The sequence below is a fragment of the Manis pentadactyla genome, chromosome 17, assembly GCF_030020395.1.
Source record: "Manis pentadactyla isolate mManPen7 chromosome 17, mManPen7.hap1, whole genome shotgun sequence".
Taxonomy (NCBI): domain Eukaryota; kingdom Metazoa; phylum Chordata; class Mammalia; order Pholidota; family Manidae; genus Manis; species Manis pentadactyla.
In genome coordinates this window covers 7663989-7686344 of record NC_080035.1, presented here as the reverse complement: position 1 = coordinate 7686344, position 22356 = coordinate 7663989, and the positions used below count along the sequence as shown (strand labels likewise).

At 46.6% G+C, this 22356-nt stretch overlaps 1 protein-coding gene across 3 annotated transcripts in view; it reads left to right on the top strand.

Moving 5' to 3' along the window:
- Window positions 1-9644: 9644 nt before the first annotated feature.
- Window positions 9645-22356, top strand: part of CYSLTR2 (cysteinyl leukotriene receptor 2) — a 56179-nt gene continuing 43467 nt past the window's right edge. For all 3 annotated transcript variants that reach the window (XM_036904127.2, XM_036904102.2, XM_036904111.2), the window contains exon 1: window positions 9645-9829. The gene's annotated coding sequence lies outside the window, so the exon portion shown is untranslated. The remainder of the gene's footprint in view (window positions 9830-22356) is intronic.

Below are 22356 nucleotides of genomic sequence, written 5' to 3'. Positions count from 1 at the left end.
CTCATTATCTTTGAGTCTTGAGAAGAGTTTTGTTCTGCTCCTTGAAAACCTGATATGCAAGAGTTACCTCTGGGAATGCAAGGTTAAGTTTTTTTTACTGTTTATTTTAAAGAGATGGACATTAGTCAATTTATTGGACTTTTGGGGGGAGGGGAATGAAAACCTATGGCTTGTAGAATTAGAATCTCAAGATCTTTTTTTCCACGAAGGTAAGAATAGTATTGTAATATTTGTACACTGTGAATTTCCATTTGAGTTAATCAAATATTAGAAACAGTTCCTGGTTGGGGAAGAACCTTGTTCTCAAAGCAGCAGCCTTGGCCCATGAAGAGGCAGCTCAGAGAAGCCCCCTCATGCCTGGGTCTGTGTGTGGGGGTCAGCGCACCGCATGATCTGGCCACAGTCATTGCCAGAGAGCTATGGGACATTCAGACAATGGTTCCCGGAGTCTCCTTCCTCTTCATCTTCATAGCAGCAGGAGCCCAGAGCACTCAGGGAAGACCTACCTTTCTTTTTCCCCAAGTTTGAAGGTTTTTGTCACCTGTGGGAGCTTCGCATGGGACGAGGAAGGATTCACAGGGTCAGCTCTTGGCACCAAGGCTGAGCTCAGGGCTAGGGCAAGGTGTGAGAACCAGGGGTTTGTAGGGTTGGAGGAAACCTGGGGTGGGCATGTATCCAGAGCCAGGGTGCCTTTGCCATGGCCACTGAGCCCACAGGACACCAGTGGGGAGGGTAGGAAGGGTTTGGTCCTCTGGATTGTTAACAGCTTTTCAGGCCCATGCCCTGGGTTCAAGGGCTGGTGAGACATTAGCAACACGTGTGGGCTGAGCTGCTCAACAGGTCCAAGTCTGCATCATGATGATTTTTAAGGTCTGTTACAATTCCAGCAAGCAAACTATTAACAAGCAAAACAAACAAAGCCTTCCTTGTTTATTTTCAGGGAAGCTTTTGCTATTTTCTTCCCAATACAACTAAACTCTTGACCATTTTGTGCTCTTCTCAGGCTTGATAAAAAGTGCTTTTTATTTTTGGATATCAACAAATAGTTCAGTGTGACTGGAGCATGGGAAGGGAGCAAGAGAGCCACTAACAGGAAATGTGACCTGAAAGGGAGACCAGTGGGACTCGAAGGCAGACCACGCATCGACTTGGGCATGTGGAGCACGGCCCTTGGAAGCCACACTGTACAGAACATTTCTCTGGTCCTTACCCAGCTCTTTGTTCAAAATGGGCAGATGAGACTGAGGGCAGGAGACTCCTGTGGGACAGGAGTCTGGTGTCTACCTCCCCACCCCCACTGTGCTCTCTCTCATACTTGAGAATTTCCAAGCCAAGCATCCCAAGGGCCATGTGGCCTCTGTAGGGAACCAAAGGCAGACTACCCCAAGATGTGTCACTTTGGCATGTAGATTATTTTGAGCTGAAAACCATTAAGGCCTGAAAGATTTATGAGGACACTCTGACCTCAGCAATGCACTGCTACTGCATTAAAAGGGTTTAGACAGAGGACTTGCTCCAGGAGGAGGGCCATCACCATAGACAGCTGAATTATAATGTAAACCAGGGGTGACAGACAGGAAGGACTGTGACAAAGCCTGTGTGTTACATTTCTCTCTGTGCCTCACTGTGTCTGTGGGGTATATCAAGTATTCTGTTTATCAAACATTTACTCTTTTCATATTCCTGTGAATTAATTCCCTTCTCCTTTGACGTCTCAGACCCTTACCCATACTCCTTGGTTCAGGATGATGTATATACCTCATTCTCCCTACTTTGGAACCCGTGTTGTCTAAGGCTTTCCCAGACGTATGTAAATAAACTTCACTTTTTTCTCCTGTTAATCTGCCTTGTGTCAATTTGATTCTTAGATGACCTAGAAGAACCTTGAGGGATGTAACTCCAGGGAGAAAATGTGCTCTCAGCCTGGGGCAAAAAACCTTTGAAGCTGTGGGTAAAATTGCAATACTTCCAGAATCTCTCATGGGGCCTTAGTGCATCTCCATATCAATAGGTGTTTCCAAGGGGTGGAGAGAAGTAGGCCATCTCCATGTCAGTAGGTGATTACAAGGGTAGGGCAAGCAGGGGGATATCTTGACCAGAGAGATTTGGTGGGGCTGGGTTGCAAGGGACACAGGCAAACAGAAGTGGATGACTGCTTGTATGCAATAAATGAGTTATTCCCACTTTATTTCTCCTTTGACTGATTTTAGCTTTAAAGATAATTTGCCCCAGGCTGGGAACTTATTTTTCCCCTGGGGTTACAGAAGCAAAAATCAGTCAAAGGGAGAAATAAAGTGGGAGAAACTCATTTATTACTTACAAGCAGTTGTCTACTTCTGCTCTCCCGTGTCTCTTCTGACCCGGCTGCCAAAAAGGGACCTGACCCAACCTCTGTGGTTCAGACGAGCCCTCTTCCCCCATGTGATCACCTACCGATGAAGGACATGGACTGCTTCTCTCCACCCCTTGGAAGCACCTACTGATATGGAGATGCACTAAGGCCAGGCTAGAGATTCTGAAAATACTGCAATTTTATCCACAGCCCACCCCTCCAGAAATATCACCTCACAGTTTACTACTCTCCATATTCTGCAATGGCCTCTGTGAGAAAACTGGAGCACTGTAACCAGACTAATAATACACAATAACAACAACAATAAAAACATGATAATCCTCAAGACAGAGGATTCAGCTAGGTTCAAAGTCCTAGGCAGATAAAGTCCATAGCTCACCCATTCCACAGATAACCAGTAGCTGATCAGGCGGGGAGTTCAGAGAAATCATCATGTAACAGCTGCAGCCAGGGGGCAGATCCAGGAAATAGGGACTGTAGAAGAAAATTAACTTAAGGGTGATATAATATATGACTCCTGGATGTTTTGGGTGCACTATCATGATCTCTGGGGGCCACTCTGCTGTTACTCCAGGAATACACAGGAGGCCAGCTTCCAGGCCTTTCCCCCAAGGTACCATAAGGGCCAGCCATCGCTGGTCCATTTGTCAAAATGTCCAGGGCTATGTCCACTCAACAGTGTCTCCAGGGTTTAATGCCGTTGGAGCTGGCGGCAGGATGTTGCTCTGCTGGCCATATCCTGGCTTCAATAACTCCTCTTTGGTTTGCACATACAGTTGTATAAGAGAGGCAGCAATGTGTGTTAGCATTGCCACAGGGCTCAAGGCTCCTTTTTGGGGCTTCTCATTCAAATGCTGTAGCACTGTCCATAAATGAACTGACCAGCTCTGCAGACTATTAGGGTCTGACTTCAGGCAAGATTTCAAAAAACCATTCTACCTCTCTGTCATGCATGCCCCAGTGGGGTTACATGGTACATGAAACTTCCACTTTATTCCTAATTGCTGCACCCATTCTTGTAATGCATGTCCAGTAAAATAGGTGCCTTGATTGCTCTCAATCACCTGCAGCTAGCCATAGGCCACAGAGACACTTTAGGCCCCTCTTGGTGGTTTTCTGATCTGCATGACGTGAGGAAAAGCAACCAACAGGCCAGTAGCTGTGTCCACAAAGGTCATGGCATACCAATATCATTCTGATATGGCAGAGGCCCGATATAATCTATCTGCCACCTGACAAGGGGTATCAGCTCCTTTACTATTGTCCTATGTTGCTGCAGGACCTGGTGTAAGTCCCTCTTAGAGCACACAAGGCAATCCTTCCAGGCTCTGCTCACTTCTTCAAAGGTCAATGGCAAGCCCCACTGATGGGTGACAGACCACACTGTCTTTTCCTGTGTGCAACAAATGTTGATGTAACCACTGGGCCACATCAGAGGCAGGCCTTCCTTCCAGCCAGTGTTCCTGGGCCAAAGTGTCTGCTTCATCATTCCCTGGGGATGCCAAAGGCAAATGGCCAGTCACATGATATACGGTGACAGTCTTAGTCTGACCAGAGGCCCATAGGTCTTGCCACAGCTCTTTCCTTCCCCCAAAGGAGCCAGTGACCATCCAGTTGTCATGGTACCACAGGGTCAGGCCCCGATAGATGGCCCAGCTATTAGGGCAAACAACTACAGGAGGACGGCTCCTGGATGATCACAAGCATACTACCTGCAAGTCAGCCCACTCACTGCTCTTCCCCTCTCTGTTCTCCATTCGTATTGTCTCAGTCTTAGGATGGAAAGCCACAGTCCTCCACTTCGGGGGCTGTCCATGACTGGGGGTGTCTTTAACCAAGCATCTTCAGATATAGAGTCTTTTCCCTCCTGATAAGGATTCTTGACTACTGAAGACTCAAATCAAACCACATCTGGGTCCTCGAGACCTTCATGGGGCCCTTTACAACTCTCCTTTCACTCTTAGCCCATACTTTCTTCTGTGCTTTCATAGTTTCAACCTCCCCCAGATCTGCTAAAGTATGAGTAGCCTCACTTACGGGTTGTCCTATGTGGGGACAAGAATAGTCACTAGGGACCCAAAGAGAGATGGGGGAGCTGTATGGAGCACAAGATTTCTCATTCCTACCATGAACAACTCCTCATTGGGGCCCTAGGGGTCCATATTATAGATGATGATATTTTTAATGCCCAACTCCCATAACACCTGCTGGAGCTCTGCATATGTTTTCTAGCTAGTGGGTAAGTATGGTAAATCACCCTGATTAGGCTAACCTGCCCTTATGGCTGCTATCAGCTGATCTAGAAGCGCCCAATTCCCTGAGGTGTGATGGGCACTTTGTAACTGCTGTTGGAGGGAAGGTTGAATCATCAGGGAAGCCAGTCTACTCATTTCAGAACACGACATAACAATGCTTTCCACCCTCATAACCCAGAGACGCAAAAGCCATGTAGGCTGAGGTTCTGATGGCTTCTGACCAAACTGGCTCATGTCCACCAGCTCATCCTGGGTATAGGGTCGGAGCATACGGTGCTCCACACCTGGTTGAGGGGGACTCCTCCCCCTGAAGAGCCCATGATTCTTGAATTCTTATTTTCGTAATTACAACGAGGCAGGCTTTCAATATGGGAGAAGCTGGTGGCTTGGGCCTCTGCAACAGATCAGCTCTCCTCTACCACCTCCGGGGATGAAGGCGCTGCTCTTTCCGCCCCTCCCCCACAGCCTCCTGCAATGCGGATTTTCCAGCTGCCTCCTCCCTTGCTGCTAACGTGTATTTCAGGAGCACCACTTGTCTTCTCAAAAACTGCCTCTCTTTCTTAAGGGCATCCCATAGGTCATTGCCCAGCGTCTCCAACCGATGCTGAAGTGTGTCTCTCTCTTGCTGAAGTGTATCTTTCTCCTAGATAACCCTTTCTACTATCTTAAGAAACAAACATCCCACAACCTCAGCTGCTACACAGCCGCTCAGGGTCTCTAAGCAGTCTTCTATCTCATGGAGGGCTAACTCTACAGGTTCCATTGTCTACACCCTTCCCCAGTTCTGGGAAGATCCCACTCATCTAGGAAAGTGCTTTATCCTAGACCAATTCCTCACTAGGGTCTCCTCAAGTGGAAGCCCCATGGATAGAGGGCTCCTGGGTGAAACTGCACCTTCCACTGCTGCCTGAGGTAAGGGTGAATCATCAACCCCCACCACAGTAGCCACTGGGGCCTCCCCACCATCCACAGGGGCAGCCTGCCCAAGTGTTGCACCCATGAAGACAGATTTCAGGTTTAGATGTCCTGCCAACTGCCACAAGGTGTCACTCCAGGGGAAAAATATATTCCCAGTCCAGGGCAAATTACCTTTGAAGCCAAAATCAGTTAAAGGGAGAAATAAAGTGGGAGAAATCCATTTATTGCTTACAAGCAGTTGTCCACTTCTGCTTGCCCATGCCTTTCATGACACAGCTGCAAAAAAGGGACCCCACCCGTTCTCACTGGTCCAGATATGCCCTCACTCCCCCTTGTAATCACCTATTGATACGGAGATGCACTAAGGCCAAGCAAGAGATTCTGGAAATATTGCAATTTTATCCACAAGGGGTAAAGGAGATTTCTTCCTCCCCAACACTTCTTACCCAGATAAATCAGAGCATATAATTTGTGGAGCTTTGTGTTTTGGGGTGGCCTGGAGCAGCTGTTTGTAGAAGCAGGGAAATGGACATAAGGCTGGTGTGTCCACAGGCCTAAGTGAGAGCTCCTGGTAATGCATGGCAGAGGCTTGGGTGGGATGATAATAAGGGCAGACTTCTGAAGTGGCTATGGACCAGCCTGAACCTCAGGGAATCTGAGAATTACATACAAACATACAATATAGGAGTCCAACAATTTACAAACAAACATATGATATTATAAGAAGTCATGATGGTGGTGAGCACTATAAAGCAAAATAAAGCAAGAGGGGTAGCAAAGGGAGTTGCTCTTTTAAAAAGGGGGGTTTGGGAAGTCATCTTTGAGGTGGTAGCATTTTAAGCTGAGACCCAAATGAAGTGAATGGGTGAGGGGATGGAGCATGCCAGCACGTTGCCTGGAATAGCAGCAGGAAGTCCTAGTGACTAGAGCTGAAGCACAGATACACAGGCAGCAGTGCTCAGGTCACACCTTTGTGCACCATGATAAGGATTCTCATTCTGAGAATGTCGGAAGTCATTACAGAGTCCTGAGCAAAGGAATGACATGATCTGATCTTGCTGTTCTACAGGAAGACAGTAAGGTAGGATGCAACTACAGCATTTTTTAAAGACTTTTACCAATTTATTTTTAAAATTATGGAAAAATATACATAACATAAAATTTATCATTGTAACCATTTTAAGGGTAGGGTTCAGTGACATAAGAACATTCAGAGTGCTGTGCAACCATCATCACCATCCATCGCCAGAGCTTTTTTCATCTTACAAGGCTGAAACTCTGTACCCATTAAACTATAACTCCTCATTTCCCTCTCCCTTGAGCCCCTGGCAAACACCCTTCTACTTTCAGTCCCTATGAACTTGACTATTTAAAAAAATATATCATGTAAGTGGAATCATACAAAAAAAAGTATTTGCCTTATTGTGACTGGCTTATTTAACTTAGCATAATGTCCTCAAGGTTCATCCATGTTGCAGCATGTGTCAGAATTTTCTTCCTTTTTAAGGCCAAATAATATTCCATTGCATGTATATGTCACATTTTCTTTATCCATTCATCCATCAATGGATACTTAGACTGCTTCCATCTTTTGGATATTATGAATAATTCTACAATGAACCTGGGTGTAGAAATATTTCTTCAAGACTCTGATTTCAATTCTTTGGGGTATATACTCAGGAGTGGAATTGCTGGATCAAATGGTAGCTCTATTTTTAGTTTTTTGAGAAACCACACCATGCTGTTCTCCACAGTGGCTCTATCATTTTACACCCTTACCAAGAATGTACAAGGTCCTGTTTCTCCACATCCTTGCCAATGTTTATTATTTTCTATTTTTTTAATTGTCATTCTAATGGGTATGAAGTGATAGTTCATTGTGGTCTTGATTTGCATTTCCCTAATGATTAGTGATGTTGCATGTCTTTTTACATGCTTAATGGCCATTTATTGATTTTCTTTTGAGAACAGTCTTCATGTATGTTACCCTTTTTTTAACTGGGTTGTTTGTTTTTATTATTGGAATTTTTAATTATCAACAGAGTAAAAAAGTAATCCACAGAATAGAAGAAAATACCTGCAAATAGTATATCTGATAAGTGATTGATACCCAGAGTTTTATTTGTATGCTGGATATTAATTGCTTATCAGACATATGATTTGCAGGTATTTTCTTCTATTCTGTGGATTACTTTTTCACTCTGTTGATAGTGTCCTTTGATGCATAATGGTTTCTAATTTTGATGAAGTATTGTCTAATTTTTCTTTTAAAGCCTGTACCTTAATAATCAAGAAACCAATGCCAAATCCTTGAAGTTTTCCCCATATGTTTCTTCTAAGAGTTTTATAGTTTTAGCTCTCATGTTTAGGTCTTTGATCCATTTTGAGCAAATTTTTGTACATAGTGTTAGGTAAGGGTCAAATGTCATTCCTTTTCATGTGGATATCCAGTTTTCCTAGAGACCATTTGTTGTAAGCATTCTTTTCCTATAAATGGTCTTGGCACTCTTGTCAAAAGTTATTTTATCATATATGTGAGGATTTATTTTGGAGTTTTCTATTCTACTCCATTAGGTTATATATCTATCTTTATGCCAAGACTACTTTATTGATGTTTTGTAATATTTTGAAATCAGGAAGTATCCATCTTCCAACTCCATTCTTCCTTTTCAAGATTGTTTTGGCTATTTGGGTATCCCTTTAGATTCCATATGAATTCTGGGATGGATTTTTCTGTTTCAGAAATAAAATATCATTGGGATTTGATTGTATTGACTCTGTAGATTAGTTTGGGTAATATCAACATCTTAATAACATTAAGACTTCCAGTCCATGAACATGAGATGACTTTCCACTTATTTAATTTGTTTCAGCAATATTCGTAGTATTAAGTATATACATCTTTTACTACCTTAGTTAATTCCTAAGTGTTTTATTCTTTTTGATGTTATTGTACTTGGAATTCTTTACCTAATTTACTTTCTGGGTTCTTCACTGTTAGTGTACAGAAATGCAACTGATTGTGTGTTTATTTTGTATTCTGCAATGTTGCAAAACTTTTTATTAATGCTGACAGGTTTTTTTCTTGTGGAATCTTTAGGGTTTTCTATGTATAAGATTATACCGTCTGCAAACAAACGTGATTTTAAATCTTTCTTTCCAACTTGGATGCCTTTCTTTCCAATTTCTTGCCTAATATTACTGCAGCATTCTATTGAAGGGATGATGAGGATTTTACTGGGGATGGTGGAGGTGAGATATGGTTGGATTTGGGACATATTTTTCAGATAGAACAAATGGAATTGGTTGGCTAGGATGTTGGTTGTGGAAGACAAACAGGAGTTAAGCATAATGTCTAGGTTACACAGATTAACTGGCTGAGTGATTGTGGTGCCCTTTGATTAGATGAGGTAAATGGAGAAGTGTACACTTCAGGGGGGAAGAGAAAAGCTCTGTTTTGGCCATATTAAATTTGGCTATGGATGTGGATAATGTTGGTAAGAGCAAGAGGACAGGAAGAAGTCAAAGGAGATTTTTAGGGCACACTCATGCTTAGAAAAGGGTGGAAAAAAGGGTATCAAAAGGGAGGCAAAGAGAAAGTAACCCAAAGGATAGAAAAACAACCAGGAGGGTTGAAAAAACAAGAAGGTGGAAGTCTCAAGAAAGCAGCATTGGTAAACTGCAGCCTAATTGGGGAAGAGGGTAAATTGGGGAAAGAAGAGGAGCACTGAGAAAGAACCATTTACATGAGCAATGAGGAGGTCACTGGTGCATTGGTGCAAGCATTTCAGTGCAATGGGTCAGTAATTGTTTCCATCTGTGTGCAGTGACTTGAAAAAGCAAGTGGGTGATGGGAAGTACTCTAAACAGCTCTAAAACGCTATACAGGTAAGGTAGTGTTGATATTACTGTTGTCATGGAAATAACCATTTAAGAGAACTTAAAGCCACTTAAAACCCCTGACTCAAGTCCATTTGATTTGTTGTGAAAGATGCTGGGAAAAAGTCATTAGTGGGGCAGGGCTAATCCAGGTTTTTTCCTTTTAGTTGTCGTCCCTAAATGGAAATCTCCTCCCCTTCTGCTTGAGAAGGATGCCATATCAACACCCACACTGACTTCTATAAGGCACAGATGACTCAGTGACCCAAGTTCCTTTTTCTCTTTCTGTTAGCTGACACTGTTCATAAAATATAATTTGCCGTTTCACTTTTCTTTTAATTGGGTAAGCTGAATTACTTGAAGGAGGAAGGCAGGAGAGACAGAGGAGACAGAAGCCAAAGAGCTGCAATAAAGAAACCAGCAGGTGAGCACTTTTATCTTTGCTTTTTTAATTCACTGTTGAGAACTACGCCTTGTTTATCACTTCATAGTCAGAAAAGTAATTTTTAAAAGTAAGTTAATTTTTTTCTACTGTAAGTTTTTTTTCTACCATATACGTGATAGTTTAAAAAATAGTAGGAAAGCACAAAAAAGTAGAAGAAAGCAAAAACCACCACTGAGATAGCCTCTATTGACATTTTGGGGGTATTTCTTTCCATTCTTCTTTGTGTGTCTGTATATAATTTTGGTTCGATTTCCATTGTTATGTTCATACAGTACAACTAGGTTTATATTCATTTTTTCCATTAGAGTATATTTTTCCACATCGCTTCTTCATATCATTATAAATTCTTCATAATAATAATTTAAAATTTCTGAGTAATATTGCATTGAGGAATCTACTTTACTCAAGGCCTTGTTTCTGGCCTTATAGCATCTTATATATATATATATATATATATATATAAACATATACATATATATATATAATATCTTATATATACAGTGACCTATTTTTCATAGACTGGGTCATTTTATTGTAAGATGTACATTTTCCATTCAGGGTCTTGTTTTTGGGGGGGAGAGAGGTTAAATTTGAGAATGTAGATTTCAGAGGTTTTACACAGAGAGACAATGAGAGGAAAAGAATGTGTGGAGTATGTGTTTACAATCTTTTCATTATGCCTTTGGGACCTCAGTCGGTGGTTCTGGACTCTAGCTGCACGTTCATCCAGAATCATCTGATTTTGAATAGATTAGAAAATGACCCTTAGAATAATTGAAACTTAACTTTTGGAGATGAGCTAGTCATTTGTAGTGGCATTTTGTTTGTTTGTTTGTTTTTCCAAAAGCTTCCCAGGTGGTTCTAATGGGTGACCAGCATAATAACAGCTGACCTAAGTCATTGGAAATATCTTCCTGTATCTGACATATATATGAGAATAATATGTATTAAGGGAAAGAGAGGTAAAATTTCAGGCAAGCCACCCAAATCTCACTTCAATACTATATCATTAATGCAAGAGTAGTTTGGGGGAAACAAATAAATCTTCTAGAAATTAATAACCTTACCACATAAACTTGGAATGAGAAACAACTTGAGAGTTCGATTTACTAATGCTTTTAAGAGATGGATTTGTCTGAGTGTGTTGGTGGTTAAAAGTTAGAGGTTGAAGTTCCAAGAATGTTCTAAATGCATCATAATTAAGCCAAACATCTATGAATAGTCTGCCTCTCTGCCCACCTGGGGCCATAAGGGATACCCTATCATCTAAGCAGCACCTGTTCTGGAAGAAAGATAATATATTTTTTCAATGTACTCATTACTATGTGTCAAAGGTTACCTTGGGCATTTTTAGTAACTCACATAATCCAGATTTAGGGACTCCTGTTTTTCTAGTTTGTCTTGCACACCAGGCACTGAGAATGTGCTAGCCTCCCAAGGCTAAGCCTGGAACATAAAACCTAAGAAGGACTTGTGCAATTACCCAGTGAGCTCTCAATGCTATGCTGAATAATTCAGAGAAAAGCAAGCATTTGCCTAGGTTGCCCAGCTTTGCTATAAAGCCTTACAAATTATGTAGAACACCTAGCACCATGTCTATGCATTTTTCAGGGCACTGACCATGGCCTTCTTTGTACTGGAACAACTTATGTGAGGGTCTCATCCCTTCTATTGGTGCAAGAATGCCTGTGGATGGAGTCCTTGCAGAAAACCCAGTATATGGGCTCTACTAAGAATAAATGGGAAGGTGCAAATAAATTAATTCATCAGTGAGTGTGGGCTTAATTAGCAGCTTATGTTTATCTCTGTTGAAACTGTTAACCCCTTTGTATTAATCGACTCATGGAGAAAATGGTACAATCTTTGACAATATTTAAAAGAAAACTTCTATTGGATTGATGACTTGGTGGCAGCCTGGGTTGACCCTTTCACAAAGAAAGTAATGGGGACCTAAGCAGCGAGCAAGAACCAAAGAACCCCAAATTGGGAGGCTCCTTCGGAAGAGTCAGTGTCCGGCAAGGGAGCTTTTCTCATCATTAGTGTTTCAAAGAGAGGTTTAAGAAAGGGTCTGAGGAAGAATAAGAAGGAAGGGGATAGAGGGCTGGAGAGAGAAAAGTAGAGAGAAGGGGAAAGGAAGCCTATTGACTCTGGGAGTTTAAATATTCATTAGGCTAGGAAAATCTAAAAGGATCCAGTCCAAGGTTATTACCTCTATTGTACAAGAAATTTGTTCTCCTTTGAGGCCATAGAGACAGCCTCTTGCTGCTGAACCTCTGGTGTTACAGAAAATACTGAAAAAAAGCCTGGACTGGATCACCGATGGAAAACACCAGGTGGCACTCGGAGGTCTTGAAGTGTTGAGGCTTTATTTTACACCGGCAGGCTCAGAGGGGAGTAATCTCCCAAAAAGTCTGAGCCCCGAACAAAGGCAAAGGGAGCAATTTATACCTTTCTGCTTCCTTATCGTAACATTCCTACATACACAGCAAGTGAGCAGGCAAAGGGGAGGGAGTTTAGGCAGAGGGGAGCCACCTTGTAAATTACTGTCCTTGTAGTGTTGTTTGTGTTGAGGAGGGAGGGGTGTGAGACCCGAGTGAAGCCACCCGCTAGGTTGCTATCCTTGTAAATTTTCCCTATCACTCCCACCTCTGATGCCCCTTAAAACACTTAGTTTAGGGGGCATCATCTCCTTGGCTTATGACAGGGTCACAGTGGCTGCACATATACATGAGCTGTATGGAGGAAACGCATTCCTCGATAAAGTTAATGAGCCAGTTAATATACAGGGTTCCACTAATAGTTTAAGGAACAGCAGAATCGCTGGCCCAGTGTAAAGAAGTGCAAAGAGCAGCAAAAGTCAGGAAAAAGAACGAATAAAACCTAGCTAAACCCTAGAGCAAGAGCCACCCAGTTTTCGTAGAAACTGCCCGAAGCTAACACGCCTGCCCTAAGTTAGATAACCAGAGCTGGGCAGTAGCCTCGGGACATAACCCATGATAAGTCACATAGACACGCTTGTGTGAGCTAGAGATTACAGGGAGTGGTTAGGCAAGCGGGGCGTTCTCGTTTCAACTCCATTGGTTAAAATATAGAATATATAGAATGTGTTTTAAAATTATTGGTTGTAGAAATGCGCAGGCTTCGGTGCAATGGCTGTGAAAACCCTATATAATCCCTACCTAAAGTTGCCTAGGGGTCGGCAGCTCAGACTCGGCCTGCGTGTCAGGGGAGGTGCTGTCGGCCCCAGCTAGCTGGCTGAATAAAGGCTTTGCTTGGATTTACATCTCCGTGTCCGTGTGGTTTGCTCTCTGGGGAAATCCCAGAGTCCTGGACCCTAACATTTTGGGGGCTCATCCGGGATCCAAGCGGCTTCCCTGAGAACAAAGAACGGCTGGAGGCAAGGTCTAATTGTCTGGATGGGGCAGTGTAATTCGAGGGTTGCCCCCTCGTGTCTGCATAAACCCATTATAAAGCGGGAGTCGCCATCCCGTGTCTGGTCTCGGGTTAGTGACCCCGAGTGAGGAAGTCCGGGTTGGTAGTCCCGGCCCCCAGGTTAGCGACCCTGGGTGAAGTCCAGGTAACCAATCCTGGCCCTGGGGTCCGAGTGACTCGGCCTTAGGAAGGCAAGTCTGATCGGCAGGAACCTGGCGCCCGAGGCGGAAAAGATCGAGCTCATCACCCTGCGGCAGTCCGAGTGGGTGCCTTTCAGGAGAATCACAAGAGTTTTTGAGGATCCTGAAAGTGGTGAGTGTGGTGCGCACCAGAGTGAGAGAAGGACCGGTCCGAGCAAGTGCGATTAAATGTGGTGTGTGTGTTTAGTGTTATTGTTGCTTGTTTTGTTGTGTTTTGGTTTATATTTCTTTCTGCACTTTTCATTTTAAGTTTCTCCTATTCTGAGGTTCTCCTGTTCTTTCCGTTCCTCCTTTCTGCCACTAAATCATTCCCCGCGGGCATGGGTCAGGCAATTAAGAGCCATTAGGGCGCCCACCACTAGAAGACTCCCGTGACAAGATAAGGGGGGTCACAGCCACAAATCCCAGATAAATTTGCATCCCCCACAGAAGAAAAAACTGTGCAACGACAGGCACCCGTTCACAAGCACATACACCAGTCATCTTGTTTTAAGTGGCATCTCTATCCTTCACCTTTGTCTTCCTCACTATGGGCCAAACTCAGGCTACTCCTAAAGGTCTGATCCTTTCCCATTTTCCGAAGGTCAAGGAACAGGCCTTAAATATGGGTCTTAGCATCAAGAAAGGTAAGCTCGACACCCTTTGCTCGGCCGAGTGGCCTTCCTTTGGAGTAGGCTGGCCGATGCAGGGGTTTCTTTCCTTGGACCTTATTGGCAAAGTCAAAGCCATTATCTCCCGGCTAGACCCTGAGGGCCACCCTGACCAACTTCCCTATATTCTTGTCTGGGAAAATTTGGCCAAGAATCCCCCTTCCTGGCTGAGGCCCTTTTTGGTGGGGAAACCTCACACCGACCCCCTAAAGACCTCCGTCCTAGTTGCCCGGGAAGATTTAAAGCCCTCTGATCACAGGGCTAGAACCCCGAGTGTGCCACCCGTTCTCCCTGACAGTTCTCCCCTCTACCCCCCTCTGCCAATTGAGCAGCCACCCCTGTATGCGGCTCTGAGGGAGGAATGGGGTGAAGCCGCGGGGGGGAGGGTAGAAAACGAGGTTGGGGAGCCCAGCAGGGACCAGGTGGCCGCAGCTACTCCAGATTCTTCAGCAAGAGAAGACAGGAGGCCAGGGAGAGTGGGAGGAATGGCCGTAGCTTTTCCAGGCTCTCCAGCAAGAGAGGGCAGGAGGCCAGGGATAGCGGGAGGAATGCAGTTAAGGCCACGGGGTCCAGGGAACAAGAAGGGGAGGCTCCCTCTTCCACCTCAGAAGGAGCAGTGCTGGTCCTGCCTGTGCGTGCCATTGGTGCAGGCAGTCCAGACGGAGCTCAACAATATCAGTACTGACCTTTTTCATCTAGTGACCTCTATAATTGGAAGACTCAGAACCCTCCCTTCTCGGAGGACCCCAAGAGTCTTATAGGTCTGGTGGAGTCCATTATGTTTACCCATTGTCCCACATGGGACGACTGCCAGCAATTGCTCCGCACCCTCTTCACAATGGAAGAGTGAGAGCGTATCCTCAATGAGGCCAGGAAAAATGTCCTCGGAGGAAATGGAAGACCCACTACCCTCCAGCCCATCATCGACGAGGCGTTCCCACTTGCAAGCCTGAATTGGGACTTTGGGACTGTAGAAGGTAGGGAGCGTCTCCGGGTCTACCGCCAGACTCTGATGACTGGTCTCCAGGCGGCCCACTAACCTGGCTAAGGTAAAAACTATTTTTCAGGGGGAAATGGAAAGCCCAGCCGTGTATCTGGAAAGGCTGTTTGATGCTTACAGGCAATATACCCCCATAAACCCAGAAGCAGAGGAACATAGATCAGCTGTAGTCCTTTCATTCATCAACCAGGCAGCCCCCGATATCCGGAGGAAACTCCACAAGCGGGATGATCTGGGGGAAATATCTATTAGAGAAATGCTGCAGCAAGCGGAGAAGGTCTTCAATGCTAGGGAAATTCCAGAAGACAGAGAGGAAAGGCTGAGGAAAGAGAAATGGGTAATGCAGGAGAAAAATAGGAAAGAAGACAGAGAATTTCAGAGGAGGGAGAATAAGAAGCAGAGGGAGGAGATGGCCAGGATATTCCTGGCCAGGGTGAAGGAGAGCCCTAGATCACCTTGAAGAATGGGGCCCTGCCAATCCCGACTAGGACGAGATCAATGAGCCCTGTGTAAGAGATATGGGCATTGGAAAAGGGAGTGCCCCAAAAGGAGGGAACAAGGTGGAGGGAACCCCGTTAAGACCCTACACCTAGGAGAGGAGAATTGATGGGGAAGGGGCTCGGCACCCCTCCCCGAGTCCTGGGTAACCCTGTGCGTGGAGGGGACTCCCATTGGGTTCATGGTAGATACTGGGGCACAGTATTCAGTTCTCAACCAAGCCCACGGTCCCCTAAACCCAGGACGCACAAGTATAGTCCAAGGAGCGACAGGATCCAAGAGATGTGCCTGGACTACTAACAGAAAAGTGGAACTAGGAAGACATCAGGTCGCTCACTCATTTCTGGTTGTACCCGAGAGCCCTGCACCATTGCTGGGCAGAGACTTACTAACCAAGGTCAGGGCACGCATCCATTTTGAACCCGAGGGGATAAAGATCATGGACAAAGAAGGGCAGCCCTTACAACTGGTACATGTGTTGACTCTATCCCTGGCCGATGAACATCGCCTGTTTCAGGCGGATCAAGAAGAGGGGGGCCAGGGAGAACAGGGAGAAATTGACTTTTGGTTGCAGAGGTTCCCTTCTGCATGGGCCGAAACTGGAGGAATCGGTCTCGCCAAACATCTACCCCCGGTTGTTGTTCAACTCAAAGTCGCGGCCCTACCCATCCGGGTCCGGCAGTATCCAATACCGGAAGAGGCTAGGAAAGGGATAGCACCCCATATCCAAAGACTGTTGGAGACAGGAATCCTTAAACCCTGCCGATCTGCATGGAATACGCCCCTGCTTCCAGTAAGGAAGCCTGGCAGTGGAGATTACAGACCGGTGCAGGACTTGCGAAAGGTCAATGAGAGAATAGAAGGCATCCACCCTACAGTGCCCAACCCTTACACCCTACTCAGCCACCTGCCACCCTCACATGTGTGGTATACTACTCTAGACCTGAAAGATGCCTTTTTCAGTATCCCACTCTCTGAAGTTAGTCAGCCTTTGTTTGCCTTTGAGTGGCAGGAGCCAGGGGGAGGAAGAAATGGGCAACTTACCTGGACTAGACTGCCACAGGGCTTCAAGAACTCTCCCACCTTATTCAATGAAGCCCTAAGCCAGGACCTGGAGCCCTTTCGCAGGAGCCACCCCCGCGTGACACTGCTGCAGTATGTGGATGACCTGTTGCTGGCCACAGAAACCCGTTAAGAGTGCGAAGAAGCCACGGGGAACTTGCTGGCTGAACTAGGTGCACTGGGATATCGAGCCAGTGCCAAGAAAGCCCACATCTGTCAAGAGGTCAGTGGTGTACCTGGGGTATAAATTATCTAATGGAGCCAGGTGGCTAACACAGGCCATGAAACAAACTATCCTGACTATCCCCATCCCTTCCTCACCCCGGGGAGTGAGGGAATTTCTTGGCTCAGCCGGGTTCTGCAGGCTCTGGATTCCAGGATACGCAGAAATAGCCCGACCACTATATGAGGCGACCAAAGAAGGGCCGGGCTGGCAATGAAATCAGGAACAACAAGAGGCTTTTGACAGACTGAAAGAAGCTCTCCTCCGGGCCCCCGCCCTATCTCTGCCAGACCCAGAAAAACCCTTCATCCTGTTTGTAGATGAAAAGAAGAGAGTGGCTAAAGGAGTCCTGGCTCAGCAGCTGGGCCTGTAGAAGAGACCTGTGGCCTATTTGTCCAAGCGGCTGGACCCAGTGGCCTCTGGGTGGCCACCTTGTCTGTGTATCCTAGCAGCCATCGCTCTACTAGTAAAAGAGGCAGACAAGCTGACTTTTGGCCAGAACCTGAGGGTAACAACCCCACATACTGTAGAGGGGATCCTCAGGCATCCTCCAGGAAAATGGATGACGAATACAAGACTCACCCACTACCAAGGGCTCCTACTAGATTCTCCACGAATTGTCTTCTCTGACTCGGTGACCCTAAATCCTGCCACCCTTCTGCCGGACCCAGATCTGTCGACCCCCATCCATGACTGTAGAGACATCCTTTCCGAAATTATACAGGTGCGAGCAGACCTGAAAGACACACCGTTACCGAACTGTGAGCTAAATTGGTACACAGATGGGAGCAGCTTTGTGCAGGAAGGGGTCAGGAGAGCAGGGGCAGTGGTAGTGACCCATGAAGGGGAAGTTGTCTGGAGCGCAGCTCTGCCCCCTGGCACCTCAGCACAGAAGGCTGAACTTATTGCTCTCTCTGAGGCCCTGGAAAGAGCCGAAGGCAAGCGGGCCAAGATCTACACAGATAGCAGGTATGCTTTTGGCACTGTCCATGTCCACGGTGCCATCTACCGAGAAAGAGGATTCTGTTCTGCGGAAGGAAAGGAACTGAGGAATCTACAAGAAGTCCAAAGACTACTAGCCGCTATCAAAAAACCAAAGGCGGTAGCAGTTATACATGTACTGGGCCACCAACCAAAGAAGACACCTGAGGCCATCGGCAACAACCATGCTGATGCGGAAGCTAGGAGGGCGGCCCTCTTGGACTCCCTTGTACTTGCAGCCCTCGAGATACCCATACCTGAACTGCCGGACCTGCCACCCAAACCTGAGTATTCCCCTCAGGACCTCGAGTGGATTAGGAAACAAGTCTCGGGGAAAGTGTTTGGGGAAGGAAATTGGGGTAGGGACCAAGAAGGTAGATTGATTCTGCCAGAAGCATTAGGACAGTATATGCTTGCTAATCTGCATAAGTCCACCCATCTAGGCTGGAAAAAGCTGCTCAGCCTTTTCCAGTCTGCACAGTTGGTGTTTCCCCACCAGAATGAGGCAGCTCGTCAGATCACAAAAGAATGTAGTAGCTGTGCAATGCTAAGACCAGCCCCAAGAGAGCTGCACCCGGCAGGTACTCGGGAAAGGGGGAGGGCTCCAAGGAGGAATTGGGAAATAGACTTCACCGAAGTAAAACCAGGGAAGTATGGATATAAGTATTTGCTGGTTATGGTGGATACCTTCTCGGGGTGGGTGGAGGCTTTCCCAACCAAGCATGAGACCAGCCAGGTGATAGCAAAAAAAAATAATTGAAGAGATCGTCCCCAGATATGGGGTCCCTGAAGCCATAGGTTCCGATAACAGCCCGGCTTTCATTAGCAAAGTCCTGCAGGGACTAGCCCTGGCTTTGGGGGTGGATTGGAAGTTACATTGTGCTTACAACCCACAAAGCTCTGGGCAGGTAGAGATAATGAATCGGACCTTGAAGGAGACCCTTTCTAAATTGGTATTAGAGACTGGCGGGGACTGGGTGACCCTCCTTCCCTTAGCCATCTTCTGTGCTCGGAAATCCCCCTATGTACATGGTTTAACTCCACTTGAGATAATGTATGGGGCCCCTCCACCCATAACTCGGTGAATGCAGCTTCCTGGTGCAGAGGACCCGGCCCCTGACTATCTGAATATGTTGTAAGCTCTTGCTAAAGTGCAGCAGGAAATCTGGCCCCTGATCAGAGCATATTACGAAGGCGGGAAAATTCCAAGCCCAGAACATGGCATAGTCCCGGGGGATATGGTATGAGTCAAGAGACACCAAGTGAGGACTCTCGAGCCCAAGTGGAAGGGACCTTATGTTGTATTGTTTACCACCCCCACTGCTCTCAAGGTTGATGGTATCGCTCCCTGGGTGCATCACACCCACGTTTGGAAGGTCCTGCCTCATAAAGATCCAGGGGCCCACAAGGAAGAGTGGAAGGTGCAGCAGCATCCTGCGAATCCCCTAAAACTACACCTAAGCCGAAGATGAAGGAGATCCTGCTGATAAGCACCTTAATATGGACTTTCAAGGGAACCATGCTCGAAGGCACCAACCCCCCTCAGCCATGGGACCTGACCTGGATGCTGGTTAACGGCGCAACTGGGGAAGTCATCAGTACCACAGAACACACTGCGCCACTCGGAACCTGGTGGCCTGACCTGCTTTTCTGCCTTTGACGGATCAACCAAGGTTACCGAACCCTTTGGGGGCAGCCCAACGTCCCTCAAAACTTGGCTCACTCCCATGGATTTTATGCTTGCCCAGAAGCAGGTAAAAGAGAGTCACGTGGGTGGGGGCCCTTCTGGTGTGCCAACATAGGGGACTGTGTGACCTCGAACGATGGGGATCGGAGATAGCCAGTTACAAAAAAGGATGCTGTCAAATTTTCTTATGTCAACCAGGGCATCCCTCGTCACATGCCTATGGACAAGGCTTGTGACCGAAGGGACCAGGATTGGGTACGAATTCAATTCACCGAGATGGGCAAAAAGACTGAGGTATCGCGTTGGATAAAAGGACTAAAATGGGGGATAAAGTACTATAAATATGGGAGACATGGGGAACATGAAGGTTCAATCCTCACCATCAAATTAGCTGTGTCAACTCCCAGCACCGCCATAGGTCCCAACCCAGTTATACATCTCCAGACACCTTCGATCCAAGACAAGGGCTTGGGCCAAAGGGATGAGAAAATGTCGACCGGACGTACGCCTGCACCTCACGCCCGGCTCAGCTCCCCGAGGGGTGCCCTGGCGGGCACCGACGGCCACATCCATCGGCCAACCGCCGGAACACATGCCCCGGACCCACCTGTAGTAGTAGCCAGGGCCGTAGCTGTAATAGCCATGGGGCGAGTCGTCGGAGCCGCCATAGCCTGGCCCGTAGCCCTGCTGGTAGCCGTAGCCCTGGTTCCAGTAGCTGCTGTAGTCCTGATTCCAGAGCCCACAAGAGGACCAGGTCTGAGTCCCTCCGGGTCAGATAACCCCATGTGGGAAATGGTGCAGGCAGTAGCAGAGACTCTTAACCACACCACTCCCTCCCTCACCGATCCCTGTTGGCTATGCTACCCAGGTTCACCCCCCTTCTATGAGGCAATCGGGATAAATGGCTCCTACACTATCAGCAACTCCCATCCCACTTACTGGGACGGGAAACCGTGGGGACTTACGATTGCTCAGGTTTCAGTCGCTGGTACGTGTGTAGGCACAGTCTCGACGGCCCAGGGCCAGTTATGCTCTTCCTACGCTTACACCACGTGGGAGCAGGAAAAGTGGATTATACTCTCCTTGGGCTGGTGGCTCTGCTCAAAGACAGGCCTCACTCCGTCCCTATCCACCTCTGTGTTCAATGCTAACAGTGAGTTTTGTGTGCTGGTGGCCGTTCTACCTCGCCTAATGTATCATTCTCATGAATCTCTCCTTTCTTATTGGGAAGAAAGGCCGAGCCCCCACTGGAGCAAGAGGGAAGTTGTTACCGCCCTTACCATTGGGACCCTCTTCTCTCTAGAGATAGCAGGAGCAGGCACTGGGGTCACAGCCCTTGTAACTCGAGAAAAAGGGCTCACAGCCCTGAGGCTGGCAGTCGACAGGGACCTACAACAACTCCGACAGTCAATATCAGACCTGGAGCAATCCCTCACCACCTTGTCAGAGGTGGTCCTACAAAACCGAAGGGGCCTGGACCTCTTGTTTTTAAAGGAAAGTGGACTGTGTGCAGCCCTAAAGGAAGAGTGCTGTTTCTATGTAGATAAGACAGGTGCAGTCAGAGATTCCTTAGCCAAACTAAAAACGGATCTAGAGAAGAGGTGTAAAGAATATGAAAGTAACGAAAGCTGGTTTGAGTCTTGGTTCAAATACAAGCCTTGGTTCGCTACCCTCCTCTCGGCCGTTGCGGGGCCATTAGTCATCCTGTTGTTGCTTACAATCGGTCCGTGCATAATAAACAGGCTGCTTAGGTTTGTACGGGAGAGGGTTAACACCGTCCAACTTCTGGTCCTTCATCAAAAGTATCAGGCCCCAGGTGCCGCTGTGGAAGATTCCTCAGTCTGATCAAGAAAAGGGGGGAATGTAAAGAAGTGCAAAGAGCAGCAAAAGTCAGGAAAAAGAACTAATAAAACCTAGCTAAACCCTAGAGCAAGAGCCACCCAGTTTTCGTAGAAACTGCCCGAAGCTAACACGCCTGCCCTAAGTTAGATAACCAGAGCTGGGCAGTAGCCTCGGGACATAACCCGTGATAAGTCACGAAGACACGCTTGTGTGAGCTAGAGATTACGGGGAGCGGTTAGGCAAGCGGGGCATTCTTGTTTCAACTCCATTGGTTAAAATATAGAATGTGTTTTACAATTATTGGTTGTAGAAATGCGCGGGCTTCGGTGCAACAGCTGTGAAAACCCTATATAATCCCTACCTCAAGTTGCCTGGGGGTCGGCAGCTCGGACTCGGCCTGCGTGTCAGGGGAGGTGCTGTCGGCCCCAGCTAGCTGGCTGAATAAAGACTTTGCTTGGATTTACATCTCCGTGTTATGTGGTTTGTTCTCTGGGGAAGCCCCGGAGTCCTGGACCCTAACACCAGCAAGGCCAGTTAGAAGAGTTGTTAGCCATGGATTCTATTCAAACCATCTCTGGAACTAGGACTTTTTATTTTCTAACATTTTATTCCTACGCTGGATGTTTTCTTTTACTTTGGCTAGATAACTCTTAACTATGCCAGGCTTATTTGCATAAAAACAACAATCTTCTTTAAGGGCTATACATAAGCTTCCCTGTGACATGAACAGGAGGTCCAGTCCTCTATGACTTTGCAACACCACTTTAGCCAGGGAATCAATCTGATCTTGCAGCTGAATCACGGTGGTTTCAAGCTGCTCTAAATCTTGATCAGCTTCCTCTGTTAGGGCATCAGGCCCTAAGTCTCTTTATTAGAGCTGCTGCGTCTACTGCAGCTGATCCGGCTAACTGAACCCAACTAGAGCAGGGAT